A 14,577-nucleotide genomic window follows, 5' to 3' on the forward strand; every position below is an offset into this window, starting at 1 on the left:
ACTCTCGCATATTGCCCAACTTTTTATTCCATACTTTCCCTTTGAAGGAATATTACATATTTCCCTTTGAAGGAATTTTAATTCCATATTTGCCTTTGAAGGAATATATACCCAGAATGGACAGCGGCCTCTGAATGAAACTAATTGTTCATCAACTGTCATGCATAAACTTAGAACATATCCATCTTGCAAATTCTGGTTCCACATTTCAAATACTTTCTTATGGGCTCCAATTTATCATCACTTCTCTTTTTTCTTCTTCCACTAGCATCATCAAAACACAATACTTCATAAATCTGTTGAAATTTTCCCCGGCTCATAATTTTGTTGAATAGTGGGCGGCCATCTTCTTGACTCCATAACTGTGTGACATTTTAATGTTTAGATTTATAAACGCCTATAAGAATAATCAGTCCAATAAATTTCTTTAGTTCAGAGTGATCAGTTTCCTTCCATTTATCTTTGTAAACAACCTGACCTTCAACATTTGTCCATTTACGAATTACTTCAAGAAGATTCTAGCGCATAAAGATAGTAAAACATGTTTCAATGCTACTGCAAGACCTTTTAGCAAAACGGGATGGTCCACATTCTTGGCGCACACTATTGCAAGATGAAGTTCTTACTGCTGCTTGAGTAAGAGGATTTGAATGCCAAACTTCTTGTCTGTCTTTAGAAATAATTCATAATTGGGTGGCTTGCAGCTAATTGTTTTTGAATATCTTCATCATCTGATACCACAGAATCTAAACTGTCCAGCACACAATCACTTTCACCATCATCTTCAAAGCAATAGAAGGAATCACTACTATCTTCTTCCCATTCTTCATCTAATTCCAATAACCTTTTCGATATTTAGTCTTCACTCAAGTTTTCACGTCTAAGCATATTGGAAAGCATAACTGAACTATATGAAACTTGATAGCAGACTAAAGGCAGATATTGCTCTCTCACATATTTATACTCTCCTGAAAGATGATGCAATATATTGTAAGAATTGCGCCATCACATATTGCATCACCTTGTAACCTAGCAGATTGAAGGTGATGCAATACCACACAAATTTACAGGAATATTTTCTTAATTTTTCCTATTTTATCTAAAATTCAGCAAATAAATTGAATACAATTTTATTTATTTTATATCTGATAAATATCTAGGAAAATAATATTTGATACTGCTTTTATTCTGTTTAGAATGACAAGAGTATTGTCTGAACTTAATTCGAGGGTCGCTAAGTTCTGAGTTCAAATTTCGCCGAGGTCAACTTTGCCTTTCATCCTTTCAGGGTCGATAATATAACTACCAGTTGAACATTGGGGTCGATGTAATCGACACTTTTTCAAGCTGTCCTTGAGGCAAAAATTTGAAATAATTATTATAAACATCATAAACTCTTTGTTTTAATCTTTCCTTTTTTTAATATTTTAGTCAAGAGAGAAGGCAGAACCCATAATCCGTTACTCCGAGACTTGTGGGAAGTAAGTAAGAAAGTATCTCCAAACCGGAAACCTGGGCCGAATGCAACGGAATAGACTCCGCTAAAGGCGCCCTCAGAACAAAGTGGTAGTATAAAAAAGGGTCGCTGAGTTAAATCTATTACCCGAGCAGGATTTGAACTCAGAACGCAAAGAGCCGGAAGAAATACTACAAGGCGTGCAACCGGTCAGATGTTTCTATTGTTCCGCAAACCCAGCATTGTGGATTACTGCTTTCTTTTCATCGATCCTGAAAGGATGAAGGACAAAGTTGACCTTAAAAGAATTTGAACTGAGAGTCCAGACAGTTGGGACAACAAATACCATGAAGCCACCGGTGTTAGGGTGTTTACGTCCTCATAGCATAGCGGTTCGGCAAAAAGAGACCGGTAGAATAAGTACCAGGCTTTACCAAAAAATTCTTCAAGGCGTTGCCCAGCAAGGCTGCAGTTTAACGATTGAAACAATTAAAAGAGAAACAAATTTGAAGAGTGAAAATGGTCGTTTATATCGAACCCAGAACTGGCAAATATTTGTCGGCTCCAGAAGGACTTAGTCCACGAATTAGGACAGAGGAGAAAGATGTGTGAACAATATTTGAAAAGCGAGTGTATATAGATATTGTGATAACATAATATAATATTAACGTAATTCGCACGAGATAGTTGTTAAACACTAAAAATTGTGAGATAATTGAGTTGATATATTTATCTGTCACCGGAGACTGTAAAATGAATATAGTATGTCAACATCACCTGAGATCATCGAAGCAATTACTAGGTAACAGCTGCCTCTAGTGGCTGTCCGAATTCTTAAAAGAAAAATGAGTAAAGGAGCTAACTTCGATACAATCAGTTGGTCGAAAGTTTTGGGCAATACAGATAATACAGATTGGCGTGGATCAGACCCTTAACGCCAAAAGGTGAAAACAACAAACCATGTTTCGGCCTTTTTAGACCTCTTCAGCAAAACTATTTACAGAGATGACAAGATGTGTGTGTGTGTGTGTGTGTGTTTGTCCCCCCAACATCGCTTGACAACCGATGGTGGTGTGTTTACGTCCCCGTAACTTAGCGGCTCGGCAAAAGAGACCGATAGAACAAGTACTAAGATTACAAAGAATAAGTCCTGGGATTGATTTGTTCGACTAAAGGCGGTGCTCCAGTATGGCCATAGTCAAATGACTGAAATAACTAAAAGAGAAGAGAGTAAAATGCTCGGTTCAATGAATAGCGAAAAGCTAACACTGGATTTGATCTCACGATCTATGAGCATTAGTCATGCACTTTATCCACTCAGCTACCTCTAAATGCACTGAGCGATGGTGATTTATGAGTGATGATAATTAATTCGAAACAGAATTAGGGTATAAAGGAGAGTAATTTAGTGAATGCATTCGCGTTGAACCCTAGTATTGTAGCTGGGTGTGAAGAAAGGGGGTTTGTTGCATAATCTTGTACAGGCGAGGGGAGGTGTGGAGGGAAGCAGGACGCTCAAGGGCTGCTCTGGGTGGTATATACTCTATCTACACCATTGGTACCCACGTGAGTAAAACGCGGGAAATGCGAACGAGAAGTCGACTAATAAAGTGAAATAAGAAAGGAGAAAAAATGAAAGGTTATATGAGGTGGGAAATGAGTTGTGAAATGAGAAGAGAAGAAAGTGAAATGTGAAATGAATGAGAATAGTCCTTTTATTCTTTTAATAGCTTCAGACGTAAAACGACGGCCATGCTGGAGCACCGCCTCGACTTATTTTCTATCGGTTTTCTCGTCATTTATGGCGGGTTGTTAGTCTATAATTGAGTTTCTAGCAGCTGATTCTTGCCTGGGTGTATCCTTGACTGGTTGGCTGGTCCGGTATCATGGGTAGGAGTTTACCCAATACATTAAAAAAAATATGCAGCACGGAATTTTGTCAGTGAAGAGGTCGCGGTCTCAAAGTGACGAAAATATTTTGGCAAATTAAATTTAAATGTTGAAGTGAATCTAAGGTTTTGTGTGTTTCTTAAATGGCTTATGAACACCCACCACGCTGCAATTGTTTTCGTTCCAGCACACGATCTCAGATCAGGTCACTTGCTATGCAAGTACATCTCCGTAATTTTTTTTAATGTTTCCTTATATATTTAAGGATTTAAGGATATATTTCGAATTTCTTTAGGCAGGCAGTTTTGAACAGTTAAGAAGCTTAAATATCAGACTGGTACATCAGAATGTTTTCGCTCGTGATTTCGAAAGCGATAAAAACTATGCTTTTATTTGTTTCAGGCATTGAACTGTGGCCATACAGGGGTACCGCATTGAAGGGTTTTAGTCGATCAAATCGACCCAGTACTTATTTATTTATTATTTATTTATTTATTTATTATTACTATTATTTGGCGAGCTGGCAGAAACGTTAGCACGCCGGGCGAAATGCTTAGCGGTATTTCGTCTGCGTTACGTTGTGAGTTCAAATTCCGCTGAGGTCGACTTTGCCTTTCATCCTTTCGGGGTCGATAAATTAAGTACCAGTTACGAACTGGGGTCGATGTAATCGACTTAATACCTATGTCTGTCCTTGTTTGTTCCCTCTGTGTTTAGCCCCTTGTGGGTAATAAAGAAATAGGTATTTCGTCTGCCGTTACGTTGTGAGTTCAAATTCCGCCGAGGTCGACTTTGCCTTTCATCCTTTCTGGGTCGATAAAATAAGTACCAGTTAAACACTGGAGTCGATGTAATCGACTCATCTCCTCCCCCAAAGTTGTTGCTCCAAAGTTGTTGCCCTTATGGCAAAATTTGAAACCATTATTATCATTATTAAAGCGATAAGCTGGCAGAATCGTTAGCACGCCGGGCGAAGTGCTTGGCGGTATTTCGCCCGTCGCTACGTTCTGAGTTCAAATTCCGCCGAGGTCGACTTTACCTTTCATCATTTCGGGGGTCGATGAAATTAAGTAACAGTTGAGCACTGGGGTCGATGCAAATTACCCCCCCCCCATACTTCAGACCTTGTGCCTTTAGTAAAAAGATAATTGTTATTAAGTCAGGTATTTAGTCTAGTTGTTACGGGGACGTAAACAAACCAGTACCAGTCTTCAAACAGTTGGTGGGTGACATACACACACATATATACGATGGGCTTCTTTCAGTTTTCCTCTACCAAATCCACTCACAAGACTTTGATCGGCCCTAGGTTATTGTAGAGGAACCTTATTCAAGTTGCCATGCAGTGGGACTGAACTCAGAACTATGTGAAGCAAGCTTCTTACCTCACGGTCAAACCTGGTTGCGAAGCGAGGTTCTTAACCGCACCGTTAAGCCTGCAAGAAGAAGAAGAAAAGCAATGAGACATGAAATGAAAAGAAGAATGAGACGTGTAATGAATGATAAATGAAATGAAAGTGAAATGAAAATGCAACGAGATGTTGAATAAGAAATAGAGTGAGACGCGAAATGAAAATTGGAACGAGAAGTTGAATGAGAAGTGAAATGGAAGGTGAAATGAGACGTGGAATGATAATATAAATGGCGATGAAAGAAACAAAGAGTTGGGGAGACAGCACGTGATTCATTAAAAGTCCTGTGGGGGTGGTGAAATGAAAGAGTGACTCATTAGCAGAGAGGGGAGGAGGAGGAGGTAATGGTGTCGAGGACGGGAGAGGAATAGGTGGTGGTGGGGGTGGAGGCAGAAATTACTTAAGGAGTGAGTCAGCGAGTGGTACACGTGAGAGTAAGTAACTGAGGACGTAGGGAGGGAAGTAAAAAAAAAACAACAAAAACCTGTGGTGGTGGTGGTGGAGGCGACGGCGGAAGTCATGATGGTGTTAATGGTGGTGGGGGTTAGTGGTGACGGTGATGATGGTGGTGGTGGTGGTGGTGGTGATAGTGGTGGCGGGGATAGTAGTGGTGATGGTGGAGGTGATGGCGGTTGTGTGGTGGTAGTCGTGGTGGTTATGATAGTGTCAGTGGAGATGGTGGTGGTGATTGTGGTGGTGGTGGTGGTGGTGATTGTGGTAGTGATAGTGGTGGTGATGGTGGTGGTGAGGATAGTGGTGGTGATGGTGGAAGTGATGACGGTTGTGGTGGTGGTAGTCGTGGTGGTGATGATAGTGTTAGTGGAGATGGTGGTGGTGATTGTGGTAGTGATGGTGGTGTTGATAGTGGTGGTCACAGTGTTGTTGTTGTTGTTGTTGGTGGTGGTGGTGGTGGTTGTGGCGGTAGTGGTGGAGGTGATGGTGTAGTGACAGTGGTGGCGGTAGTTCCGTCGTAGTTTAACCAAGCTTAGTTCTGACGAAGCAAACCTATGATGAAAGACATTCCAACCGTGCCACTCGTGTCTTTAATTCAGACACTGAGGTAAGTAAGACAATAGGACTAAATTATACAATATGTCCTTCATCCCTATTAAAGAGAGAAAGGTGTGGTTCGAGAGAGATTTAACTATTATTTCTAGTAGGACGAGTGACCACGAAGAGTTACCTTCGTTGGTTCGGTGTTGTTATTGTATTGCTCCAGGGAAGCCATGATTGAGCAGACCTATGATCAAAGGAACTCCACCCATGACCAACAAATCAAAACGCAAAGAAGTTTGCTTCCGAACGACTTGGTTTGGGGTTCAGTTTCACTGTAATATACCATGGGCAAGCATCTTCCACTATAGTGCCGGTCCGACTAAAGCCTTATGAGTGGATTTGATAGACGGAAACTGAAAGAAGCCCACCGTATATATATATATATATATATATATATGCATATATGTATGTATGTGTGTCTTTGTCTTGACATCGCGTAGAGGTTGTAAATGAGTATCACCGTCATACAAGCAGTGTCATTCCCCACCCTCTATTATTCTGCTTAAACTTGTCTGGCCATGAAGAAATATTCTTTTCTACTCTAGGCACAAGGCCCGAAATTTTGGGGAAGGGGAGGGGCAGTCGATTAGGTCAACCTCTGTACGCAACTGGTACTTAATTCATCGACCCCAAAAGGATGAACAGCAAAGACGGACGAAATACCGCCAAGCAGTTCGCCCGGCGTGCTAACGTTTCTTATTTCTTTACTACCCACAAGGGGCTAAACACAGAGAGGACAAACAAGGACAGACAGACGGATTAAGTCGATTATATCGATCCCAGTGGGTTACTGGTACTTAATTTATCGACCCCGAAAGGGTGAAAGGCAAAGTCGACCTCGGTGGAATTTGAACTCAGAACGCAGCGGCGGACGAAATACCTATTTCTTTATTACCCACAAGGGCTAAACACAGAGGGGACAAACAAGGACAGACATAGGTATTAAGTCGATTACATCGACCCCAGTGCGTAGCTGGTACTTAATTTATCGACCCCGAAAGGATGAAAGGCAAAGTCGACCTCGGTGGAATTTGAGCTCAGAACGTAACGGCGGACGAAATACCGCCAAGTAGTTCACCCGGCGTGCTAACGTTTCTGCCAATTTAAAATATAAATTCTTTTCTTTTGAAGGTACAAGGCCTTGAAGTTTTGGGAGAGGGAATTAGTCGATTACATCGACCCTACTGTTTCACTGGTACAAAATTTATCGACCCCGAAAGGATGAAAGGCAAAGTCGCCCCGGCGGAATTTGAACTCAGAACATGAAGACGGGTGAAATCTCGTTAAGCATACCGCCGTGCGTGGTAACGATTCTGCCAGTCAGCCGCCTTTTGGCCATGGAAAAATATTGCCTTGCTTTGGAAGCAGGTGAAAAGCTGGCAACAGCAAAGGCATCCGGCTGTAGAAAATAAACTCTGCCTAACCCATGCAAGCATGGAAAAGAGTCGTTACAATGGTGATGATGATGACGTCGACGACAACGACAACGACGGAGACGACGACGACGATGATGATGACAACGACGACTATTGCGATGATGATGATGACGACGAAGATGATGACAACAACGACGACGGTGATGATGATGTTACGACGACGACAACTACGACGATAATGAATCGACGACGACGACGATGACATGACAACGACGAGGATGATGTGACGTCGACGATGATGACGCTGATGATGATATGACGACAAAGAACGACGATGATGATGATATGACGACAAAGACGACGACGGACGATGATGATGATGATGATGATGATAGGACGACGACAACGATGACGACGCTGATATGACGTCGACGACGACTACGATGATATCACGACGACTACGACGACGCTGATGATGATGATGATGATGATATGTCGGCGACAACGATGATGAAAATAAACCACAGACATATATATATATATTCACTTGCAGGCAAACATATACACCGAAGTGTATGTATGTATATGTCTTCCTAATAAGGGTGTATATATGTGTGTGTTATTGTTCTTTATGTGTGAGCGTGTGCGTGCGTCTTTGCGTGTCGTGGGAAGAGGGAAGGGGAGACAGAAGAGACTGTGGCAAAGTAAAGTGGATCATCGGAAACAATAGAAATGTGTGGGTGTGTAGGTATATGTGTGTGTGCGTGTAATGCATGTGTGTGTCTGTAATGCATGTGTGTGTGTGCATGTATATGTATGTAAGTATGTGTCTGTAATGTATGTGTGTGCATCTATGTGCGTATCAATATGCAGGTTGTCTGAGTGTATGTCTGTATGCATGTACGTGCGTGTGTATATGTTGTGTGTGTGTGTGTTGTCTGCATGTATGTGTTGTGACTGTGTGGGTGTGTGTATGAGCATGTGTGAGCTATTGTTGATTACGTGTTTGTTCCGTATGTGAGAGTTGTGTGGTGATGGTGGTGGTGGTGGTGGTGGTGGTGGTGGTGGTGGTGAAGGTGGTGGTGGTGGTGGTGGTGGTGAAGGTGTGTGTGCATGTGTGTGTGCGTGCGTGCGTGTGTGCGTGTGTGTGTGTGTGTGTGTGCGTAATTATAACTGTGCAGCTGACGAGTGTCTGTTCGGGTGAGGCAATTAATGATTGTGTGTATGTATGTATGTATGTGTGTGTGTGTGTGTGTGTGTGTGTGTGTGCGTGCGTGTGTGTGTGTGTGTGTATGTGTGCGCGCGCGCGTGTGTGTATGTGTGAGTGTGTGTGTGTGTCTGTGTCTGTGTGTGTGTGCGCGCGCGTGTGTGTGAGTGTGTGCGTGTGTGTGTGTGTGAGTGTGTGTGTGTGTGTGTGTGTGTGCGTGCGTGTGTGTGTCTGTCTGTCTACATACGAGGTGAGGGTGCTGAAAAGTTCCTGGCTTTAAGGGTGTCGCGAAAAACCGGATTGGAGCCCCAACCTTCCGACTTCTTTTACAGGGCTTAGGGAAACCGAAGGACCGCTGCAGTAAGTATGCGAATCTGAGAAGGGAATAAATATCTTTATATATAAAAGAAAGGTTGTGTGTCTGTCTCCTACGATTTAGATTCCTAACTACTCCCACATTTTGCGGTGCAGTTTAACCAAAACCGGGTATCTTATAGTCGTGCTCATACGCGCCCCTTCGGGTATTAGCGCGTCTCCGATGAGTGTCTACGATTAAAAAATAATTACATATTTTTTTTCCATTTTCATGCATATTTTTTTAAATATTAAGTGAAGTAACTCTCTAAAAATGTCTACGATGTGTCAACGATTTAAAAAAAAATACCATAATTTTTGCATTTTAATGCATATTTTTTTAAATATAAGTGAAGTAACTCTCTAAAAATGTCTACGATGTGTCAACGATTTAAAAAAAAATTACCATAATTTTTTCCATTTTAATGCATATTTTTTTAAATATAAGTGAAGTAACTCTCTAAAAATGTCTACGATGTGTCAACGATTTAAAAAAAAATTACCATAATTTTTTCCATTTTAATGCATATTTTTTTAAATATAAGTGAAGTAACTCTCTAAAAATGTCTACGATGTGTCAACGATTTAAAAATAATTTACCATCATTTTTTCCATTTTAATGCATATTTTTTTAAATATAAGTGAAGTAACTCTCTAAAAATGTCTACGATGTGTCAACGATTTAAAAATAATTTACCATCAATTTTTCCATTTTAATGCATATTTTTTTAAATATAAGTGAAGTAACTCTCTAAAAATGTCTACGATGTGTCAACGATTTAAAAAAAAAATTACCATAATTTTTTTTCATTTTTAATGCATTTTTTGCTATTTTTTGCTATAACTCTCTAAAAATGCTTTATAGTTATTTCCCTTACAAACCCGAGCAACGCCGAGCGATACTGCTAGTGTTGAATAAAATCATAATTAAACTGATTCCCCTGTATTTATTTCTTTTTACTCAAAGCCAGGAACTTTTTCAGCACCCCGTCGTATGTCTATGGCTGTGATTGTATGCGATTGCATATGGCTGTGTAAGGGTAATAATGTGTGCGCGCGTGTGTGTGCGTGTCAGGAAGCTCACGTGTGTATGTGTGTGTGTGTGTGTGTGTGTGTGTGTGTGTGTGTGTGTGTGTGTGTGTTGTGTATATGAGTGTGTAGAGGTGCAGTAATGCGTGCACGCGCATATATATCTATTTCTGTTTGTGTTTGTGATGGCTTAATGATTAAGAATGCGTTTGAACTTACGCTTGAACGTTTTAGCACATGTGTGTGTGTGTGTGTGTGTGTGTGTGTGCTTGTGTGTGTGTATGTGTTGTGTGTGTGTGTGTGTGTGCTTTGTGTGTGTGTGTGTGCTTGTGTGTGTGTGTGCTTGTGTGTGTGTGTGCTTGTGTATGTGTGTATGTGTGTGTGTGTGCGTGTGTGTGTGCTTGTGTGTGTGTGTGTGCTTGTGTGTGTGTGTGTGTGTGCTTGTGTGTGTGTGTGTGTGTTTGTGTTTGTGCGTTGTTGGGGGTGAGACTATATGCCCTTGTGAATGACTGCTTATGTGTCTGTGAGTGTACATATATCTTTATATATAAAAGTGAAGTTGTGTGTCTGTCTCCTACGATTTAAATTCCTAACTACTCCCACATTTTGCGGTGCAGTTTAACCAAAACCGGGTATCTTATAGTCGTGATTCATATCGAGCCCTTCTGGGTATTAGCGCGCGTCTATGATTTAAAAAAAAATTTACCATCATTTTTTCCCATTTTTAATGCATTTTTTTGCTATTATATAAGGGAAGTAACTCGCTAAAAATGCTTATATAGTTATTTCCCTTACAAACCCGAGCAATGCCGGGCGATACTGCTAGTATATATATATAATTGTATATATATATACACGTGTGTGTGTGAAGGGAGAGAGAGAAAGGCTATTATTGTGCGTATGACAGCTTAACTATTGTTTCTGCAAATGGTTCTTCTCGTGTATGTGTTTGCGTGTGTATGTGCATATGTCTGCTTCTAATGTTGTTTGCTGGTCTGTGTACATGTATGTGCTTATATGACTGTGAGGATATGTGCATGTGTGTGTCATATGTGTGCGTTTGTGTGTGGCGCGTTATGTGTGTGTGTGTGTGTGCGAGAGAGAGAGTGAGAGAGAGAGAGAGAGAGAGAGTGTGTGTGTGTGTGTGAAAATATACGTACGTGCATATGATTTGTCTTCTATTTCAATCCGTCTCGGTGCTTGCCTGTCTGTCTGCCTGTCGGTGTTATATTTCTCCTCGGTCTCTACCTGCCTGTCTGACTGTCTGTCAGTCTGATGTACTCCTTCTCTCTCTCTCTCACCCCCACACATACACACACACACACACACACACCACACACACACACACACACACACGGAGTACTTTCCGTCAGCCATATTTATAATAATCATAATCAACGTCACTACATTCCTCATAAATGTGTGTTTGTGTGTGTGTGTAACCAAAAATGCGTTATAACCCAAGGTAGCCATAGCATGCATTTAAATAACATAGACGAATACAGGTATATCAAATACCATATGACATAAATTATCTCCACCGAGAATATACCATAATAACCAGATGGCTATTGATGTCTGTTCCACATGAGAAGGGGACATGCTATCAAGACTCAAGAATTTCTCCAAAGTTGACATGTCAATAAGAAAAAGGACAGGCTTATTGTCTGGAGATAAGATGACAGTCGTGTCCACAAGTTTCTGTCGCAATAGGCGTCATCGGCACGACACTCGTCCTAACCTATCTCTTGTAGCCAAGAGACTAAGACATATACAAAAGGAGCAGAACACATTTATGACTTAGGTAATTTGCGTAATTCAAACAGAAGTGAGCTTAGAGAAATCACACGACTATTTCTTGGATATATCTTCTTCCAACTATATCATCTTAATTTTCCAGAAATTTCTATCAGAAAATCTTGTGTTACAAAGAAGTTTCAAGATCGATGCCTTGATGTTATATACATCAGGTTTCTCATGAGGGCACTAAACACCTAACGGCGTTAGCTCAAGACTAAAGATTAGATTTATAAGTACGTTTCCCCATTACCGTTTAAACTAATTGTGTAATTAGTATAATATTAATGTAATAATGCTTATGTAGTCAGATAAAGATGACTAAATCCTTTCTGAGCTCCGCACTGCATTTCACCTTCAAAACCCACGAGCCTAATTTCGAAGTAAAGCTCATTTATTAGACTCACTCCGACTAAAATAGCTATTGGTGCAATTAGCTAAAATTTATCAGATAGAATCATTCACGAAGTCAAGATAGTATCTCTCTTGTTTTTATAGAGTAATGTTTCAAATGTTACTCTCTGGTATAAGTTTTCATGAAATCAGAGTATAACGAAATTCCTCTAATGCGATGGTAGCAATATTCTTATTTGTCTGAATACCTTACATTACTTTAAAACGTTTTTTTTCCTCTCCTGGCATTGAGTTGGCTTTCATACATTGAGGTTTCAAGCATTTGCAGCCCGCAAAAACACCGACTGATTCAGAGCAAATTTCTTAGCAAATTACTATCTCCATATTCTCCGTTTACTATAAACCGAACGAATCTGTAAACTGGCTGAATAAATACTTGCACTACTCGTGGAATATTTTTAAGAATCTGGTCTTAATCCTTTCCTAAACTGTTTCAAATCTCTGCTAATAAGAAAATTTTTGCAAATATTCTCAATATCTTAATAATGCCAAATCTACGAATGAGTTTAACGATAACATTCCAAACACTGAAGACGTAGAATATCTTTACAAAAATTAGAAAAAAATATTATCCCGTTAAATCCACCTTATAACATCGCTGAAGTTACACTAGGTGCCAAATTTTAAAAAATCGATATTTTCCCTACAAAACCAATATTGAATTTTTAAACAAAAATACCATCAAAATCTCGTACTTTACCTCTCCTAAATTTGATGTGTACTTACCTAATTTGAACCTTTCAAAACTGAACCAACATAACATAAATTTGCTTATCAAAAACCAATGTAACTACATTCACTCCAACACCTGCCTTAGACTTCAGTTACTTAACTGAGAACAGTTTGAAAATGCAGCGAAAACAACACTTCTAAAACTTTCACTGGAATGACATCCAAACATTTCAAACAATGTTACAATTGTCATACTTATTCATTCAGAGACTCTAACAATAACATCCAAATTTCACTGGCTTGCAACATCTGTAAATCGAAAGTTAAATCTGCACTTTATAATTTAACTAAAAAATCCTGTCCAAAGCTAAACTCTTAAAAAATGTACACAATAGCGACTAGCATATTTGCGTTTCGGTCTTGCAGAAAGTATTGCCAGTGGATTGCTTAGGCTCAAAAATCCAGGTTGATGAGACACATGTCGAAACATCGGTGTTTCAGAATCCCTTGCAACAGTGTGTTATGAACACACTGTCGTCGTAAAAGGGAGAAGTTGCTCTCCTGTGACGTATACTACAAGGACTAGCATATTTGTGTTTTCTTCTTCCGGCACTTATTAAGAATAAATATACAAATCATTGTTTCAGATTTCGCTGTACACACTGCAAATAACGATTACACACACACACACACACACACACACACACACACACACACACACATACACACACACACACACATACATATATGTTATGTCGCACGTTCGGCTGACCTCTACTCAACTCCTACTACTCTCTCTCGGCGTCTAGACTTCTCCCTCTATATCTACGTATGGGCTTGTCTACTTCATCGTCTGGGGGCGTCCACACAACAATATGTATATATATATATTATATATACATCTGTATATATATATATATATATATATATATATATATATACGTAGATGTCGAACAATGAAAATGAGTTCTTAATAACATCTATACTAGTGTTTGTTATGATAACACATTCCTTACTAGATTCAAGCCCCTTTTGAAGCAAGCTTTTGGAGATCGAGGGGTAAAAATCGATGATGTCAAATTAGATTAATTTGCATTTGGGTTTATCAAATGTTTTCTTAAACAGTTCAACAGTTGCATGACTACATATCCATTGAGTAAAGTTTGAGTATGCTCTGACGTGTCGTATGATATTATCTAATATGGACTTACTAATCATTCATATTTGTGGGATTTATTAATCTACAGCTAGGGTTTTGCGTGAAGTTAACTTTATAGTCTTTCAGGGTTACAAAAGAGTTTCGTGGGACAAGCTTTTCTACTCTGTCTTCTTTTTAAAACCTTGTCGCTAATTTTTTTGCTTCTACATTAATTAAATTATAAGTGGTGGGTTTTGTTTTCTTGTATGTTTTAGTTATGCTGTATGTATATATGTGAAGGCGCGTGGCTTAGTGGTTAGGGCATTCGACTCACGATTGTAAGGTCGTAAGTTCGATTCCCGGCGACGCGTAGTGTCCTTCAGTAAGACACTTTATTTCACGTTGCTCCAGTCCACTCAGCTGGTTAAAATGAGTTGTACCTGTATTTCCAAGGTCCGGCCATGTCACACTTTGTGTCACGCTGAATCTCCCTGAGAACTACATTAGGGGTACGCGTGTCTGTGGATTGCTTAGTCACTGGCACGTTAATTTTATGAGCAGACTGTTCCGTTGATCGTATCAGCTGGGACCCTCGTCGTCGTAACCGACGGAGTGCTCCTATGTATATATGTAAGTATGTATGTATGTATGTATATATATATATCTATATATATATATATATATATATATATATACATATATATATATATATATATATATATATATATATATATATATATATACACACACATAAATATGTATGCATAAACACACAT

The sequence above is a fragment of the Octopus sinensis genome, linkage group LG4 (genome assembly GCF_006345805.1).
Source record: "Octopus sinensis linkage group LG4, ASM634580v1, whole genome shotgun sequence".
NCBI lineage: Eukaryota > Metazoa > Mollusca > Cephalopoda > Octopoda > Octopodidae > Octopus > Octopus sinensis.